This window comes from Eumetopias jubatus, unplaced genomic scaffold (assembly GCF_037043125.1).
Source record: "Eumetopias jubatus isolate StellerSeaLion01/CBP00866 unplaced genomic scaffold, mEumJub1_p1.0 scaffold_3, whole genome shotgun sequence".
Taxonomy (NCBI): domain Eukaryota; kingdom Metazoa; phylum Chordata; class Mammalia; order Carnivora; family Otariidae; genus Eumetopias; species Eumetopias jubatus.
In genome coordinates, this window is record NW_028274809.1 from 135,337,473 (window position 1) to 135,355,266 (window position 17,794).

Sequence of the window (17,794 nt, forward strand, 5' to 3'; positions counted from 1 at the left end):
CTATTAATTTTTTATTCCAAGAAAGTATTGTTGCCTCAACTTTTAAGCCTCTCACTTGTCTTTTGGTTACCAAAGTGAAGCCAGAAATGAAATGAATGCTTCTGTTTTACATTTGTATTTTGTCCAAGTTGTGAAGCCAACAAAAATGCTAGTAGGAGAACCCTGTGAGTGGGCTAACTCCTCACAGGTGAGCTCGGGGGATTCACACACAGACAGGTGATTGATTTATGTCTGTCCTGTTTCAAGGAGGAAGATTGAGGTGCCTTACAGAAATACACTGCACAATATGACAAAAAAGTAAATCGGGAAATAGGAACCCAGGGAAAATAAGAGTGGGAAATAATAAGATGACCCTAAAGTTAACGCATGCCATAATGTCGTATGTAATGGGTAGAAGTGAAGCACACAGATTTGGCACTTACCTCCAATACCAGGAGGGAAGCATGACCACATTGTGTCTCATAAAACACCAGTTTTGGGGAAGCAATTGTATCAGGTCTGTCAGAGGTGGGGGGCAGGCACTTACATGAACTTGTTCAGCACATGCCTTTCTTACTCAAATCTGAGCTCACAGATGTATCCTCTGCCTAGAAAAGTGTCTGGCACACAGGCCAGGCACGTGGTGAGTTACGGTGGATCCTGTAGCTCTGCGAGCTCGGTCTGCATCGTCCCCTCCTTCTAGTTGTCTTATCCCGCAGAGGATATGGAGGCTGTGGTCCTGGATGCAAAATTGGTTTCACCTTTCAGAAATACTTCTGAGAGATCCGGAGGGTAAAAGCGTGGATATCATTTCAACTCTTCCTCCTTTTTTTTTTTCCTTTTTCTTTTATTTATTTATTATCATTATTATCATTATTGCTGTTTTGTGGTGACCCGTGAGGGGTTTTGGCATTTGTGTTCCATTTCCCAGGTACTGAGAGGCAGTTGGAGTTGGGGCACAAGAATAAAGTGTTTGTGGGCTGAGTAGCTCCAGTGGTGACCTCTTTGGTACTGCCTCCCTCGGGGGAGGGTTCATTCTGTGGGCATCTGGGAGTCATTCCTAGAAGCTTAGCCAAGGATCTGCTCTTGCAGCCTCCCAGTGAATTTTGTAAGCACCCAATTCCCTGGGCTAAATCCTCAAATCTCCTAGAGTGATTTCTGTTCTCTGCACTGTATCTTGACAATGATATTTGTTGAATATTGAATAAGTATAGTCAGACAAGTGTGAGGAATCTTATATTATCACATTAAGGCTTTAGAAGTCCTGCAATAAAGAAACTTGATTAACTTGTGTTTTTTTTTTTCAGATTTTTTTTTTTTTATTCATCTGAGAGAGAGAGAGAGAGAGAGCACAAGCAGGGGTAGGGGCTCAGTGGGGAGTCTGCTTGGGATTCTCTCCCTCCCTCTCCTTTTGCCCCTCCCCCTGTTCATGCTCACGCTCTCTCTCAATCTCTCTCTCTCTCTTTTAGGTGTATACCTTACAGAAATGCTTGTTTTGTGCACCAGAATGGCAGCATTATTCACTTAATAATCCCAAACTGGAAACAACCTAAATGAATATATTGTGATACAGATATACAATGGACTACTTACTATACAATGAAAATTAACAACCAGGTTACTCATAACAACATGGATGAATTTTCCAGACATAATGATAAACGGAAGAAACCAGACTAAAAGAATATATATTGTAGGATTTTATTTATAGAAGGTCCAAAAACAGGTCAAACTGTGGAGTTAGAAAACAGGGTAAAAGGGGCGCCTGGGTGGCTCAGTCGTTAAGCGTCTGCCTTCGGCTCAGGTCATGGTCCCAGGGTCCTGGGATCAAGCCCCGCATCGGGCTCCCTGCTCAGTGGGAAGCCAGCTTCTCCCTCTCCCTCTCTGCCAGCTGTTGCCTCTCTCGCTGTGTCTCTCTCTGTCAAATAAATAAATAAAATCTTAAAAAAAAAAAACAGGGTAGGGCGCCTGGGTGGCTCAGTTGGTTAAGCGACTGCCTTCGGCTCAGGTCATGATCCTGGAGTCCCTGGATGGAGTCCCGCATCGGGCTCCCTGCTCAGCAGGGAGTCTGCTTCTCCCTCTGACCCTCCCCCCATCTCATGTGCTTTCTCTCTCATTCTCTCTGTCTCTCAAATAAATAAATAAAATCTTTAAAAAAAAAAAACAGGGTAAAGGTTGCCTTTGGGGGAGACGATTGGATGTAGTGATGGGGGAAAAAGTCATGAGGGGACTTCTGAGATGCTGGTAATCTATTTTTCTCATTTGCGTGGTAGTCTTAATTTGTGATAATTCAGCTATACGCTTATGAATGGTATGCTTCTCTCTATATGTGTTCTACCTCTATTTTAAAAGTTTATTTTTAAAAATCCCTGGTATGAAGACCTGGAAACTGTCTTCAGTGGGCCCCCATGAAGAGAACACTGTGTCCTTGACTGCAGGTCCAGGATAACTGGCTGTTTCTAACGGTGTCCCCAATGCGGGCTGAAGGCAGGATGCCAGGCGGAGAGTCTAAAAGCCTTTCCATGAGGGATTACCTAGTTGTTTCCGGTACTCTGCTCTCTGCTGAACTAGCTCAATCCAAGGGTAAACAGAGTAGAGAAAAATAGATGGGCTGCCGATCCTGCAGGCAGTCCTGAAAACATGATGTCTCTCAACAGAATTTTTGCTGAGTGTTGAATGGGAGAGAAATGGGGATTATAGACTTTGACAGGAACTTGGAGTACAGATATGCGCTGCTGCCAAAGAAGGACAGATCGAAATGTTTTCACAATTAAGGGAGTTGGGGAGACATTGGTGTCCCGGTGTGTAAGTCTAACAGATCAGGGTAGATAGAAGCCCTCCTCCCCGTCAGAGAGAGTTGGGGACAAGGTGTACAATACTCTATTTAATTGATCCTAAGATAGATTTTTTTCTCCATATTTTAATATTTTAAAATTTATTTTTTTTTATTATGTTAGTCACCAATATTTTAATATTTTTAAAAAATTAGCGTTTTACAGTTGCTGAGCCATAGTTAGTTGGCAGTGCTTTTTCTTTTTCTTTCAAAGTATGATGCATCTTATAACTGATGGTATCTGAGATTCAATTAAATAAGTCACTACCTTCAATGTTGCCCCATCAAGCCTCAGTATCTCTAGCTACTTGGAGTCTGATAGTTCAAAATTTATTTTAAAAGTCTAAATTTTGCTTGGGACCTTAGGGATCACTTACTTTAATACCCCCCCGTCCCCTCCCCCCATCCCTTCACATTTGCTGCCTGGGAGCCAACCATAGAAGGCCTGCTTTGATGAACATATGAAATGATTTGCAGTAGATTACTAATGGCTTATATTATAGGTAACTAGATTCCTGCAAACAGTCCGTCCCTCCCCAGTATTGTTTACACTGTAAATTTCCTTTGCAAATTCTTCCTTTCCAGATAACGTTGAGGCAAAGAATCAGCATAACCAATCCCACCTGGTCTAAATGATAGTTTCCTTGTATTTAATTACGTCAATTCTACAGCTCCTGGAGTACTAGCACCCGGGCTCCAGGAAAAGTCTACAGATTGCAGTATGAAAGTGTAAAATAACACTTTGTCAGAGACTGGCTTGATGGAAGACAAAATGCCAAAAGTTTGGGGAAGAATCCTTTGTTTTTCTTTAGTTTAAAATCATTATTAAGGCCACAAACGTTTTCTTGTTTGTTATGAAAGCTAGAGTTTGAATGGAAGGATAAATAATTTATACAGAGAATCATTGGGCAAAGCCTTGCATGAAGAAGGTTAACTGCTGCTCTCCTTAATTGTAATTAAATGCCCTCGAGGTACTAGGTAGGGCCTGGGAGGCCTAAGCATAATGTGAACTAACCTCCAGGCTTGTCTACCCATTGCCCTTTTAGAGTCTCTACACATTCCGCCCCCTCCCCACACTTAGCACTGCTGGACACTCGCAGACCCCAGACCTAACAAAATCCATTTCCTGTCACCACTTCATTGTAGGAAACAAATCACATCCATTAGTTAGTATTAAGGTGTTAATAACTGTAATGGCTTGACGCATTGCCCTTCCTGAATGTATTTGCATAAAAAGTATTACACAACTGATACGTTTGCATTGCCAAAAAATGGAAAATTCAGATAAGCAGAAAGAAAAAAAATAATTATCCCCAGAATCGTCAGGAAGAACCACTATTACAAATTTAGTTTCTAGTTCTCAAGCTCCTGTCTGTGCATGTATTAACATTTTGGGGAGACTTTAACATTTGAAGTAGGACTTTAACACCCCTTCCTTCCTCTTTCTCCCTTGCCCTAAACTTATCATCCAAGAAGGAGAAGTTCTACACGTACATGTAAAACCAGCTGTGGACAGTATTCCAGAACATGCCCCCATTCTCGAGAAATGCATGCCCTTACAGAGGTGGAGAGGTAGCAGTTATCATTTATTTTTGGAAACTAGTTTCCGTAGATGCTTATGTTAACACAGATCAAGTTGACATCTTAAAATATTTGATTGGCCACCTCCCAGCTCTTCAAGGGAGGGATCAAGTGTGCTGAGCGTGCTGTGGTATTATGTCCTACATGTTTAATCCCTTCCCTTCTCGAAGCCTTCCCTCCGTCCCCTGAGAGTCAGAGGGAAGGACTCTGAATTCTTACAGCGCTTGTCTGTGTCACTTAAGTAGCCCTGGGTGGCCTTGTATTGTTATTTTTGGTGTCCATCATCACAACTCCCAGGTGCCTCAGGGCCACACTGAGTCCTACAATCTTACACTGTCAAGGGGCCTTGGAGAGGTACAGTTTATACACAAGGAGGCTCAGAGGGCTTAGCTAACTGCCCAAGGCCACACAGCATTTTAGTGAGGTAGGACCCAGTGTTCTTCCTTTTCCAGCAGTGTTAGACATATTCCCAGGAGCTTACAAGTTATGGAAGTTATTCAATTTTGTTCATTTTTTTATGATCTAAAAAATTTAGCCTAAGCACCTTTCTGATCCTCTGAGTCTATTCATTACACTTGAGTAGTCTCTCAATTTCATCATTTGACTTTGTGTCTTGTATTGTCCTGTTAGTATTTTTCACTGGTTGGACCAAGTGATCAGGTGACAGCAGTTAACTTGTATAATGCAGTGGTTTTCCAGGGGGAGGGGTGACAAAATAGAGGACACGCTCTCAGGGGTCCCCGCTTTTTCAGATTTGAGCAACACTACAGAATAGCATGGTACTTATTCCCCACAAATGTGTTTGTTGATGATGGCTTCTCATTTCTGATTCATGCTACTGTATTGACAGTAAAAAATTGGGGGCATTTTTTTCTTATTACATGTTGGGAATTGGACTGATTTTGGTACCTGGGGGTAGGATCTCATTAGTAAAGAACTGGAGGCAAGAAACGGATCTCACTGGTATTCCCCGGAGCGCCCACAATTTAAACTGTCTCCATAAATTCAATGCCTGTCCTAAGATCAGACTACAGACCTTCATGCTCCCTGTAACAGTGCCATCTGGTGGCCCCAGGGTAATAGGACAGCAGTTGAGTGATCCGGGATTTTGAGACCTTATTCTAGATCATAAAGCCCATTGCCAACACCCTTTCCCTGGGAGCCCCACTCCTCCCATGACAACCTCCTCTCTCATCACTGCATACCCAGTTGGCACCTCTGGCCCAAGAACACTTCAGCGTCATCCCCACTTCCCCGGGGCACTCTCGGCAGCTCCTGAACAGTAGACAAGCTATTGATAACTGCCTGTCTGGGAAGAAGTGAACTTACCTGTCGGGCCTTAGCTGCTATTGGCCACGTTAGGCCAGGCCTGGCCTGAATTCTGGTGCTTGAGGCCCCATGATTTACTGCCTTCCTGGGCAGCAGGTGGCCAGAGTATTTTTAGTTGCCTGGAGCCTTTAGGAGGTTTGGGTGGGGCTAGAAGGCAAAGGTGAGGTCTTGGCTCTTCCAAGGCTTAAGTTCAAAGCCTCGCACTTGTGGAGTCTTTTCCCTAACTTCCCGTGGGCTTGCAGGCTCCTGGTACAGGGGTCAACAGGCAAAAGAAATGTTCATCTTGGGGCACTTTAGAAACCATGTACGTCTTCTTGCACCTCTTGGCCTTTTTCCTTTTCCTAGTCCGTAGTGAAGCATGAGCTGGAGACAGTGATACCTTTGGGGTGCCCGGGTTGTTTGGTATCTAGGAAAAGGACTGGGTGTTATTAACGCCCTGCATGCACACTCATTCCATTTCAAAGCACTTTTCCGTTCACTGTATGATCGGATCCTCACAATGATCCCCTGAACTCTGCGGACGGCGATTATCATCTTCCTTCTACAGCAGAAGCTGACAGAGAAAGACAAGCGATCACCCAAGGCCACAGGGAGTGCACGTGCTGGCACCTGAAGCTGGGCTGTCCTGGCTTGGCCACCGGCAGTGCTGAGTTAGAACCCACTTCTGCTCACCAGTGTTGGGATTCGGGGAAAGATGCTGAACTCCTCTCCTTATCCAGAAACTAAGAATCATGGCACTTGGCACATACAGTTGTGAGGATGGTTAATAAATCCTGGGATCAAGCCCCACATCGGGCTCCCCGCTCAGTGGGGAGTCTGCTTCATCCTCTCCCTCTGCTGCTCTCCCTGCTTGTGCTCTTTCTCTCCAATAATCTTTAAAGAAACAAAACACAATAATTCTGTTCTTATCCAAATAAAACCTCACGTGTTTATTTGGCTTTGCGTGTGTCCAGGGTCCAGGCTCTAAATACACCACATTGCCACTGCCCTCACAGGAGAGACCATCTCAGAACCAACTAATCAACACACCAGGGTGTTCAGGCCTAAAGCAAGACTGGCCAAAACCTGGGGCTTCTGAGCAGGCACATCAGAGAGAATAAAAGGTAAAGATTAAAAAGCTGTATGCTCAGATGCTTTGTCAGTTGGACCTTCTGAGACCTGATTGGAGTTACCTGGTACAATTACTTTGTGGTATAAATGCTTTTGTGATTCCTTATTCTTACCATCCTTCTGTTTCTTTCTTTTTTTTTTAAGATTTTTTTTTTTTTTAATTCGTTTGAGAGAGAGAGAGCAAGCAACAGCATGAGCAGGGGGCACGGGCAGAGGGAGAAGCAGGCTCCCTGCCCAGCAGGGAGCCTGACGCGGTACTCGATCCCAGGACCCCGGGATCATGACTCGAGCTGAAGGCAGATGCCCAACCGACTGAGCCACCCAGGTGCCCCACCATTCTGTTTCAAGAAAACATTGTACTTGTGCTTCAGGAAAGAGGGGTTTTGCACCAGCACCCGGATTGAATGGTATCAGCACCATGAGAGACCTGGAGAACCAAGACCAATGAAGTCACTGAGCCTCCAGCAGGGAGGGAGTTGAAGAGAGCTTCAGTTTTTAGTTGTCCACACCTGCATTTCACCCAGATCACCTGAGCTGGACCCCCTGGGCTTGTCCTCCCTGTGGCTGCCCCACCATCTCCAGAGCCAAGGCATGCCACTAGGAGCCTCAAGGTCTCCAGCTGGTGGAGAAGGGCTCCTGGAGGTTTGATCTTGGTCTTTCGAGGAACTGTCAATACACCATAGATCTGTGGGTCCACTGGGTTCCAGCCTCCCTGCTGGGTGCCTGGATACCTTTTAATTGGACCGCTCCCTGCTCTTTTTTGTTTAGTTAGCACTCCGGGATCCCTGGAGGGTGGGCAGAATCTGGCTCAAACCTCAGTTGATTTGCCTGTTGACCCTGAAACCTAGGTAGACCTAGCCAGTGCAGAGGGCCTTGACAGTGGTGGAGATGGTGCCCCCACGCAAGGAGCCAGGTCCTTTCCCTGTGAGTACCGGCCCCCAGTTGATGCCCAACCCCCATGCTGGAAAGTGATGGTTGTCCATAGCTCACCAGTTCAATGTCACGTTTTGTATGGAGAGGGTTCCATGGTTGTGATCAGTCTTTTGGACTGGCTATTCCCATCATCATATTAAGGGCTCTGAGATATCCTCTAGTGGAAAAACCTGTTCAATGTCATTGAACCTAGCATTTCCCAAGCCTGTTGGACCATGGAGCCAATGTTCAAGTCAACAGCACTTCTCATCCTTCAGACTAGAGTTTCACAGAAACTACCTTGGGAAGCACCGGCCCAAACCATGCCACAGCCACCTCCTGAGAGCCGTCAGCTGCCTTGACTCATGGCCACATCCTACCCCAGATGGCATAGGACACCAATCCCTCCCAAAAGTGAACCTGAGCTCATCACATCATGAGCCAGCCCCGCTTGGCCCATCTCGCCGGTCCTAATCCACTCAGCCCTGGCTTTCTACCACATTCCGTTTTGTCTAGTAGCTGAGCCATCCTAGGGCAACAGGAGAGGAGAGAGGATTCTCCTGAGAATTCACATCTTCACTGTCCACCAGATTGACACCCAGAGGGCACTGTTCACCTTGATCCCACCTGGGATCCCATTGGACCGGGATCTCCTTGTCTTTCCTGCTTCCCTCCCTTCTGGTTCTTCATACTGTGCTCCCTGACATCTACTTAAAATGCCTTGGGCCTGGGAGGAGACTTTTGTTAGGTGAGCAAATCCAGCACAACCTCATTCCCGATTCAGAAAACTAGCCCTGGCTATTCCTGCTGGCATTCTGAAAATGTATTATTCCATTTCTTTTCTTAAATCCAAACTAGTTCTGAACTACAGCCCCCAAGTGTACCTGTCCTTCCTCTGGTTTTCCTCCCGTCCACAGCCCCAGACCCCCACGCTTTGGGGGAGTCTCCCAAAGTCTCCACCCCCCACCCCCACCCCAGGCAGCCCTGTTCCAAGAAAAGCTGACACTGCAGGACAGTTGGGAATGCTTTGTTACAGATGTGAGTGCGGTTAGGTGCCCGTGGGTCTTGCCTAACCAAGGTGCATTTCCCCCTCTGCTTCATGATGGTTTCTTCCTCTCCACCTTGTGATCATCATACAGGAGTCTCTGCTTTGGATGCATTCTGGGATCTCTGGCTTCTAGAACCCATTGCCCAATCCTCACCCCTCACTAAAACCTGCTCGCAGCACACCATCAATCAGTGTGGTTTGCGTTAGCTCAACTAAACATCGCCAAGATGGGAAAGAGTCTGGTGGCCAAGGACACCCTTAGAGCCCATGAAGTGGAAAACCAAGGAATGTAAGAATTCCAACATGCACTTTCACACAACTTCACACAGGAAAATAGCTTGAGTCTTTAATCATTTATAAGCTAAGGAAAAGAAGTTATAACCTCAGAAAGGTGTAGCAGATGGCAAAAGAGATTCTACCTTACTTAAGCATATGCTTTATCACTTTATACTCAAGAGAGTCCAACACATATGCAGTCACATCAAGGGAATATGCACCCCTGAGTGCTGAGGGGGACAGTGCAGTGAAAATGGCTACTTCTCAGACTCGTAGTTGGAATACCATCCCTGAGCATTATTTTACATACAGGAATTTTTTTTTTTTTAAGATTTTGTTTATTTGAGAGAGAGAGAGAGCATGAGCAAGGGGCACCCGGGGCTCTTCTCAGGACCCTGGGATCATGACCTGAGCAGAAGGCAGACGCTCAACCGACTGAGCTACCCAGGCACCCCGATATATGAAATCTTTTTTTTTTTAAAGATTTTATTTATTTGACAGACAGCAAGAGCGAAAGCCCAAGCAGGGGGAGTGGGAGAGGGAGAAGCAGACTCCCCGTGGATCAGGGAGCCCGATGTGGGGCTCGATCCCAGCACCCTGGGATCATGACAAGAGCCAAAGGCAGTCGCTTAACGGACTGAGCCACCCAGGCGCCCCATGAAACCTTGATATAAAACAGTAGACAGGTAGTTTCCAACGTTCGGTGCCCTGTGTTAGCTAATGTCAAGGGGGGGGGGAACCACAAACATCAGTTCAGTGCAACGGGAAGCATTTGCCCTCAGAGCTTTGCGTCGTCTGGGATGAGGCTGATCTGCACTGGGCTCGGCTGGTCCACTCTACTCAGTCTGCAGTGGCTGAGTCTCTCACTTCAGGTCTCTGGACCGCGTTGGTGGCTTGGCTCTACGTGTCTCTCTTCGTCCTTAGCGCACTGGCCCAAGCTTGTTCTTCTGATGGCGCTGGCACAAGCGGGAGAGAGGAAGCCCCAGCGCGCGAGCACATTGCCAACCCTGGCTTGGGTCGCATCTGCTCCCATCCCATTGGCCAAAGAAAGTCACGTGGCCACGCCACGCTCGACGTCCCCTGGCAAGGGCCGTCCATCCCTGATGAAGCCCCGACAGGGGAGTGGGTGGAGAAAGGAGCGAAGAGCCGGGGCGATGGCACCACCATGCTCACCTGTGGTACGCAGGACAGAGCTAAAGACAGGGTTTCTTCTGTCAGTTGCTACAGCAGCAGCATTTTGTTGCAAAGATGCTCTAGGGAACCCGGCAGTCCTGGGAAACCCTTGAAGGTAAGTCAGAAAGAAAAAAAAAAAAAAGGAAGGGGAAAAAAGACTTGTTCTTTAGTGGTTGTTTTTCACAGCAGCTCTCTGCCTGGAAGCTCCTCAAGATGCTCACGGGCTCCGTGAGCCCGAGAACAGGACGCCGCCCAGAGTGATCCCGAGGAGTGTGGAGGGAGGGGGCACGCGGAAGGGCAGCGTGGCCACCAAAGAACTCTTCCATGGCTGAGGGTGGTGAACCTTTCTGACAAATGGGTGCCAAGGAAGCACCAAGGAAGGGAGAGCCCCCCGGGGGCCGACGATCAGCCTTCCCCAAGAATCAGGGAGAGCAGGAAGGAATGCCAAATGGACAAGGCGGGAGCCTACAAGTAGTTGGCTTTCCACGCCTAAATTAACCGTGGAGTGATCATGGTTATCCACGCTGTTTTGGTTGCTCTCAACTTACTTATTATTTGAAATGTAGTTTTCATTTTTATAAAAAGAATACAGATATCTGGCTTAAGAAGTGAAATAAAAGTAGAGGCTTATAATGAAAAACAGTGGTCCCCTGCCTCACCCCCTAACCCCTAATTCCTTCTCCCCAAAAACAACTGTTTTTGCTGTGTCTTCTGATATTTTCCCTACTTCTTTCCCCCATGTTTCTGTTGCTGTTTCTTGATTTTTTTCAACTTCAGACACAACCTATTCTCTTCTTACCCAGGAAGGCGAGACTTGCACTCTGTTGCACTCTCCCCCCGTTTCCACCCCCACACCTAATATCCCTTCCCCCATAGTCCCAATATAGACTTTTGGTTAAATGAGTATTTAGTGTGTACACTGTAATGAATATGAAGAAAAATTGTTCACAACTGGGCCATTATAGAACACTATGGTTACATTTCTTTTCAATGCAACCTTTTGTTTCCCCGGGAGCTGATAATTGCCCTTCTTTGTGTTATTTCTTGCTTGGTTTTCTACATACTTATCAATAAGACAACCTAAACTGTCAAAACTGAAAACCTCACTGATAGAATCAAGCAGATAAGGCAAACTATTAGTTTCTTTTATGACAAAAGACGTAAGTGAGACATCCTTCTGGGAACCGTTGGTTCTCTTGCTCCCAGCTGTACAGGTAGCTCTTGTTCCGGAAACTCCTTTGCTCCCCTCTAGCGTTGAATTCCATGCTGCCTGCATCCCGTGTCTTCATTTTGGTCTGTCCTCTTGAGGGAGCACGACAACCAGTAGCCTCCTGATAAAAGGTGCACGAGTCCTTGCTTGTCTGAAAATGTCATTATTCTATCCACACGATTGATTGATTAGGTTACAATAATTTTCCCTCAGAATGTTTTCTTATTTTTAGACTTTCAGAAATGTTGCAAAAACATCAGCGTTCTATCTAATGCCTTTACCGAGCTTCCCCTGATGCTAACATGTAACATAGCCATTGCACAGTGATCAAAACGAAGGCATTAATTTTGGTACACCAGTATTGACTGCATTATGGACTTTGGATTTCATCAGTTTTCCCAGTCATCATTTTATGTTTCCAGGGTCCATTCCAGGATCCCATATTACATCTCACTGTGGAGTCTTCTTTGTCTCTTTTTTTTTTTTTTTTTTAAGATTTTATTTGTTTATTTGACAGAGAGAGACACAGTGAGAGCAGGAACACAAGCAGCGGGAGTGGGAGAGGGAGAAGCAGGCTTCCTGCAGAGCAGGGAACCCGATGTGGGGCTCGATCCCAGGACCCCGGGATCATGAGCTGAGCCGAAGGCAGACGCTTAACTGAGCCACCCAGGTGCCCCTTCTTAGTATCTTCTAATCTGGAACAGTTCCTTAGTCTTCCTTTGTCTTTCATGATCTTAACAGTTTTGAGGAATAGTGGTCAGCTATTTGGTAGAATGTCCCACAATTTAGATGTTCCTGATTTCTCATGATTAGACCAAGGTTCTGGATTTTTGGCAAGAATACCACAGAAGTGGTGTGCCCTTCTTAGTGCATCTGATCAGGGGTGTGTGAAGGTGGTGTGACTTATTACTGATGGTGTTAATCTTGACCACTTGGCTATATGGTTTGTGCCAGTTTTCTCCACTGTGAGTTACTATTTTTTTCTCATAATTAATAAATATACTTTTTTAAAATTTTATTTTAATTCCAGTATAGTTAACATACAGTGTAATGTTAGTTTCAGGTGCAAAATATAGTGATTCAACACTTCCATACAACACCCAGGGCTCATCACAAGTGCGCTCCTTAATCCCCATCACCAATCCCCCGCTTCCCCCACCCCGCTCCTCTCTGGTAACCATCAAATTTGTTCTCTACAGTTAAGAGTCTGTTTCTTGGTTTGCCTCTCTTTTTTCCCTTTGCTTGTTTGTTTTGTTTCTTAAATTCCACATGAGTGAAGTCGTATTGCATTTGTCTTTCTCTGACTGATTTATTTCACTTAGCATTCTACTCTCTAGATTCGTCCATGTTGCTGCAAATGGTGAGATTTCATTCATATTTATGACTGAATAATATTCCATTGTATATATATGCCACATCTTTTTTTAGCCCTTTTCTTAATCTTTATTTTGCTGTATTAAAAATAGTTGAAAAGAATCTGTTTCTTGTAAAATCATAGCATTTTTGTTCTAAATACTGAGATAAAATATTGGCTAAAATAATATCTGAGGCATACATAAATATTTTTTAAATGCTCAAGGAAAAATAAATAAATTGGAAACTGAGGCTGGGTGGCTCCGGTCTGGCCCTCCACTCCCAGATGTGCCCAGGAAGGGTAGCCCAAGGTTTAACCACTGCCATTTCGATGAGTGTTAAAAATTCCTTTTTTTAAAACATTATATTTATTACATTTTTTAAAAAATGTATGTCCATCACCCAGTTACCCCATCCCTCCACCCCTCTCCCCTCCAGCAACCGTCAGTTTGTTTCCTATGATTAAGAGTCTCTTATGGTTTGTCTCCCTCTCTGATTTCATCGTTTTTTTTCCTCTCTTCCCCTATGATCCTGTTTTGTTTCTTAAATATCATATGAGTGAGATCATAAGATAATTGTCTTTCTCTGACTGACTTATTTCACTTAGCATAGTACCCTCTAGTTCCATCCATGTCATTGTAAATGGCAAGATTTCATTATTTTGATGGCTGAGTGGTATTCCAATGTATATATACACCACCTCTTCTTTATCCATTCATCTGTCAATGGACATCTGGGCTCTTTCCAGAGTTTGGCTGTTGTGGACATTGCTTATGCCACATCTTCGTTATCCATTCATTTATGGATGGACACGGGCTGCTTCCATATCTTGGCTATTATAAATAATGCTGCAGTAAGCATAGAGGTGCACGTATCCTTTTGAATTAATGCTTTTGTATTTTTTGAGTAAACCCAGTAGTGTGATTACTGGATCATATGGTAGTTCTATTTTTAATTTTTTAAGAAGCTTCTGGTGGACATACTTGAAGACAATGCAAATATCCTGTTTATCCTCAAACTTTCACCCACTAATTTTAGCCTCATTTGGTAAATCTTGCCTACAATTATTACTGTAATATTCTTAATGGTAATTTCTATTTTCCTCCTTTCTTCTACATTTGTTAATGTAATTCTTTTGTAAGGTAGAGCTGTCCCCTCTCCATTTATTTAGTCATTCATTCATTTATTTACATCAGCATGGATTCAAAGGTATTTTTTTCTAGGGCCTATAGTCCAACTTCAGTGTTAAAATTGCTCTCAGAATTTTGAAGGCTTTGCTCCATTATCCTTTAGATTTCAGTATTGTCATTAAGATGTTTTAATGCTATTCTGATTCTTGTTCTGTTGTATGTGACCTATTTTTCTCTTTTAGGATGTTCTGAAATTGCCTAATATTGTGTTTTTCTGTTTATCTTTATAAAATGTATTTGTATTGGGCCCTCCAAAGACTCTTTCAAGCTAAAATTCATGTGTTCTGGGAAATGTTCATGTTTTATTTATAATTCATCCCCCTTCACTTTTTTTAAATTTTTTTTTTTACGATTTTATTTATTTATTTGACAGAGAGAGACATCGAAAGAGGGAACACAAGCAGGGGGAGTGGTAGAGGGAGAGGCAGGCTCTCTGCTGAGCAGGGAGCCCGATGTGGGGCTCGATCCCAGGACCCTGGGACCATGACCTGAGCCGAAGGCAGCCGCTTAACGACTGAGCCACCCAGGTGCCCCTAACCCCCTTCACTTTTTTATTTATTTTATTTTTTATTTTTTAGAGAGAGTGAAAGCATGTGCAAGGGAGTGGGAAGAGGCAGAGGGAGAAGGAGAGAATTTTTTTTAAGATTTTATTTGTTTGTCACAGAGAGAGAGCACGAGCGGGGAAGCAGCAGGCAGAGGGAGAGGGAGAAGCAAGCTCCCCACTGAGCAAGGAGCGCAATGCGGGACTCAGTCCTAGGACCCTGGGATCATGACCTGAGCCAAAGGCAGACACTTAACTGACTGAGCCACCCAGGTGTCCGGAGAGAATCTTAAGCAGGCTCCACACTCAGCACAGAGCCTGATGCAGGGCTTGATTTCACGACCCTGATGTCACGACCTGAGCCAAAACCAAGAGTCAGACACTTAACCCACTGAACCACCCAGGTGCCCCAGGAGATTTTTGTTTCTACTTCATCTTCCAACTTTGTGTTCGATTTTCAGTGTAGATTTCCAAGAGCTCTTTCTTATTTTCTAAGTATTTTTTATAGCACTCTTGCCTTGTGGGTGTGACATCTTCTCTTATTTCTAAGGATATTGATTGTTTGGGGGAAGTTTTCTTTTGTTTCCTGCACTGATCTCTTCTGAGTTAACTGTTTGTTTTTGTCTCTCTTTCATGTTGGAGGCTCTTTCTCAGATGTCCCGTTATCCTTTATTGTCTGTTTACATCGGAGTAATGCGTTGCACAGGATATGGACACTGTGCCAGACATCATCCATGGTCCCTGCAAAGGGGAAAGCAGATCTTTACAGTGGAGAGATCTAGCGGTCACTGCCTTTACCAAACTTCACTTCACCACTAGTGAGACAGCAGATGTTATCTCCTGATATGATGCAATATGAAGTAGAAAACCCATATGATTTGCCAAAAACATCTGATCTGAATCAATCCGTGCCTTTAGGTCTAACTACCAGTTGACAGGATTTACAAAAGATACAAGGACAAGTTAAATGATACCACAAGGAAACAATCAGGCAAATCAGTTGTGAGACCTTCCTTCAGTTAAGTGACCTGGTCTCTTCCAAAAGGGGAGGGGGACAAACAAAAGAGGACTGTTCTAGGGAGGAGAATAAAGATCCATAATAACCAAATGCAATGGCATTCTAGGGACCATGAGGGAAATTTCAATATGGATTGAATATTAGACTGTATTAGAGAATTATTTAAAATTTTCTTGGGTGCAGTCATGGATTATGTATAGATTTCGGTTATGTATGATAATGACCTTCTACTGAAATATGTCGGGGTGAAATATCACAATGTCCGCAGCTCATTTTCAAATGGTTCAGAGAAACAATATATGGACATATATTTATCTATATTTATCTAAAGATAAAGCAAATACGTTAAGATGCTAATTGTACAACTTAAAAGGTAGATGGGCGTTCATTATACTATATTTCCAATGTTTCTATATGTTTACTTTTTCCATAATAAAAATGTAGGTGGAAAAAAGAGGAAGATACCAAAAAGCTGCTAAAAGCTTGTATGAGCCCTGGGTCTGTGGGCAGGGCTCATCAATCAGTGAGCCAACTGTTTCATGAGAGGACCTGCAGATGTCAGCGTTGACATCTTCTCTCCAACTGGTCAGAACTCCTACAGAGGAGCCCCCAGTCCCTGCCTGGGGAGTGTAAACCTCACTGCCAGCACACGGGGTGAATGGGGAGGGGGTCTGCAGAGCCTCACCAGTCAGTTCACAAACTTTCACTGAATTCTCCTGTTTTCATATATGTCGCATCCTCAACTGGGTAATGCCTCCAGAGAATAAACCAGTGATATCCTACCAGGAAGCACTGGGGCAGTTGCCTGGCCTGAGTACAATAATGAAGAAGTCTGAGGGTCTGTCTCTTCATACAGGCTTCCCACCAATTCTATTTTCATCTCCATTTTGAAGCTTCCAAAGTCTGGAGATCTCCCAGGGTTTGGTGCAGAAGGACTTGCTTATCACTGTGAGGCTACAGAGCATGGCCTCTGGGCCACACTTCTACAGATTCTGCTGTGTGACCTGGGACAAGTTATTTAACTTCTCTGTACTTCATCCCCAAAATCAGAGTACAAATTCTAGCATTGTTGGGGTATTATATGAGTCAATGTACCTTCAACACTTAGACGAGTACCTGGTACAGAGGATGTCCTCTAAGCTACACACACACACCCAACCCCCAGCCAACTTAGGTTGCCACTTTATTTGGCCTATGAGATTACCTTCCATCTTCCGTAATTTTATTGCTATCTCAAGCCTGCTACTCTCTCTTCTGCTTTCTTTGTTCATGTGGGGTTTGGCCTTTTTTTTTTTTTTTTTTAATTTCTTTGCTGTCCCGCTAGTAAGGTTTGGGCAGATAGTTGAGTTACATGTATGTTGCATTTCCCAACCTTAAACCACAAGTCTCCACAACTTTCTTTCTCTGTGCCTCCTAATGACCCCCTTCAGGTAGTATATTCATCATATTCTAGCCCGAACTCACTGAAATGCTGTAGGTAGAGCCTGGGGAGTGAATGTCCAGGCTTCTCAGGTCTGAAACCAGCTCTTAATGTTGATCTAGAAAATGGCTGAGAAGTGCCCCAAGATGAACATGCTGGTTGAGCTCCTTTCTGAAATTGGAGTCATCATCACTAGCTGAGGGGAAGGAAGCGCTCGTGGCCTGGCGGGCCACCCCCAAGCTTGTGTAAGAACCTTGTGACCCACAGCCGTGTCAGAACAAAACAACCAGCAGGCTTCTCACCCCCGCAGCCCAGAGCTCTTGATTCCTAGGGATCATTTGATCCCGAGAACTTAATCTTACCCTCAAAGTGGTAGAAGGGGGTACCTTTGCAAATGACTTACTTGAAGAGTTTGGAATGCTAATTTAAAGGAATGAATTCCCTCCCCAGGTAGGATTAGGCCCGTGGAATTCTGTGATCTTCACTTTTTCTTCTGCCTGGGTCATGATGTTATCCTTCTGCATGTGGAGAAGCCCCACTCCAAGTACAGGATACAACTGAGGAAAAAGTGGCTTTTCCAGTTAAAGACTGATGCTACCTTCTGGCTACTTGCCCCTTGTACGTTAGCATTCTCTACTGAGCAGAAATAAAAGAGCCTGGGCTGCTTGTTTTCCATTTGCCATTCCCCACCCTTGTCTACCCTGCTGTGCCCTGGGAGGCCAACCTCTGATGGAGATAATGGGGGATGGGAGGAAGGAGAGACCAGATTATTCATTCCTTACTCACTCCCCATTCCAGAGAGGTGCTCCCTGGCTGGCCAG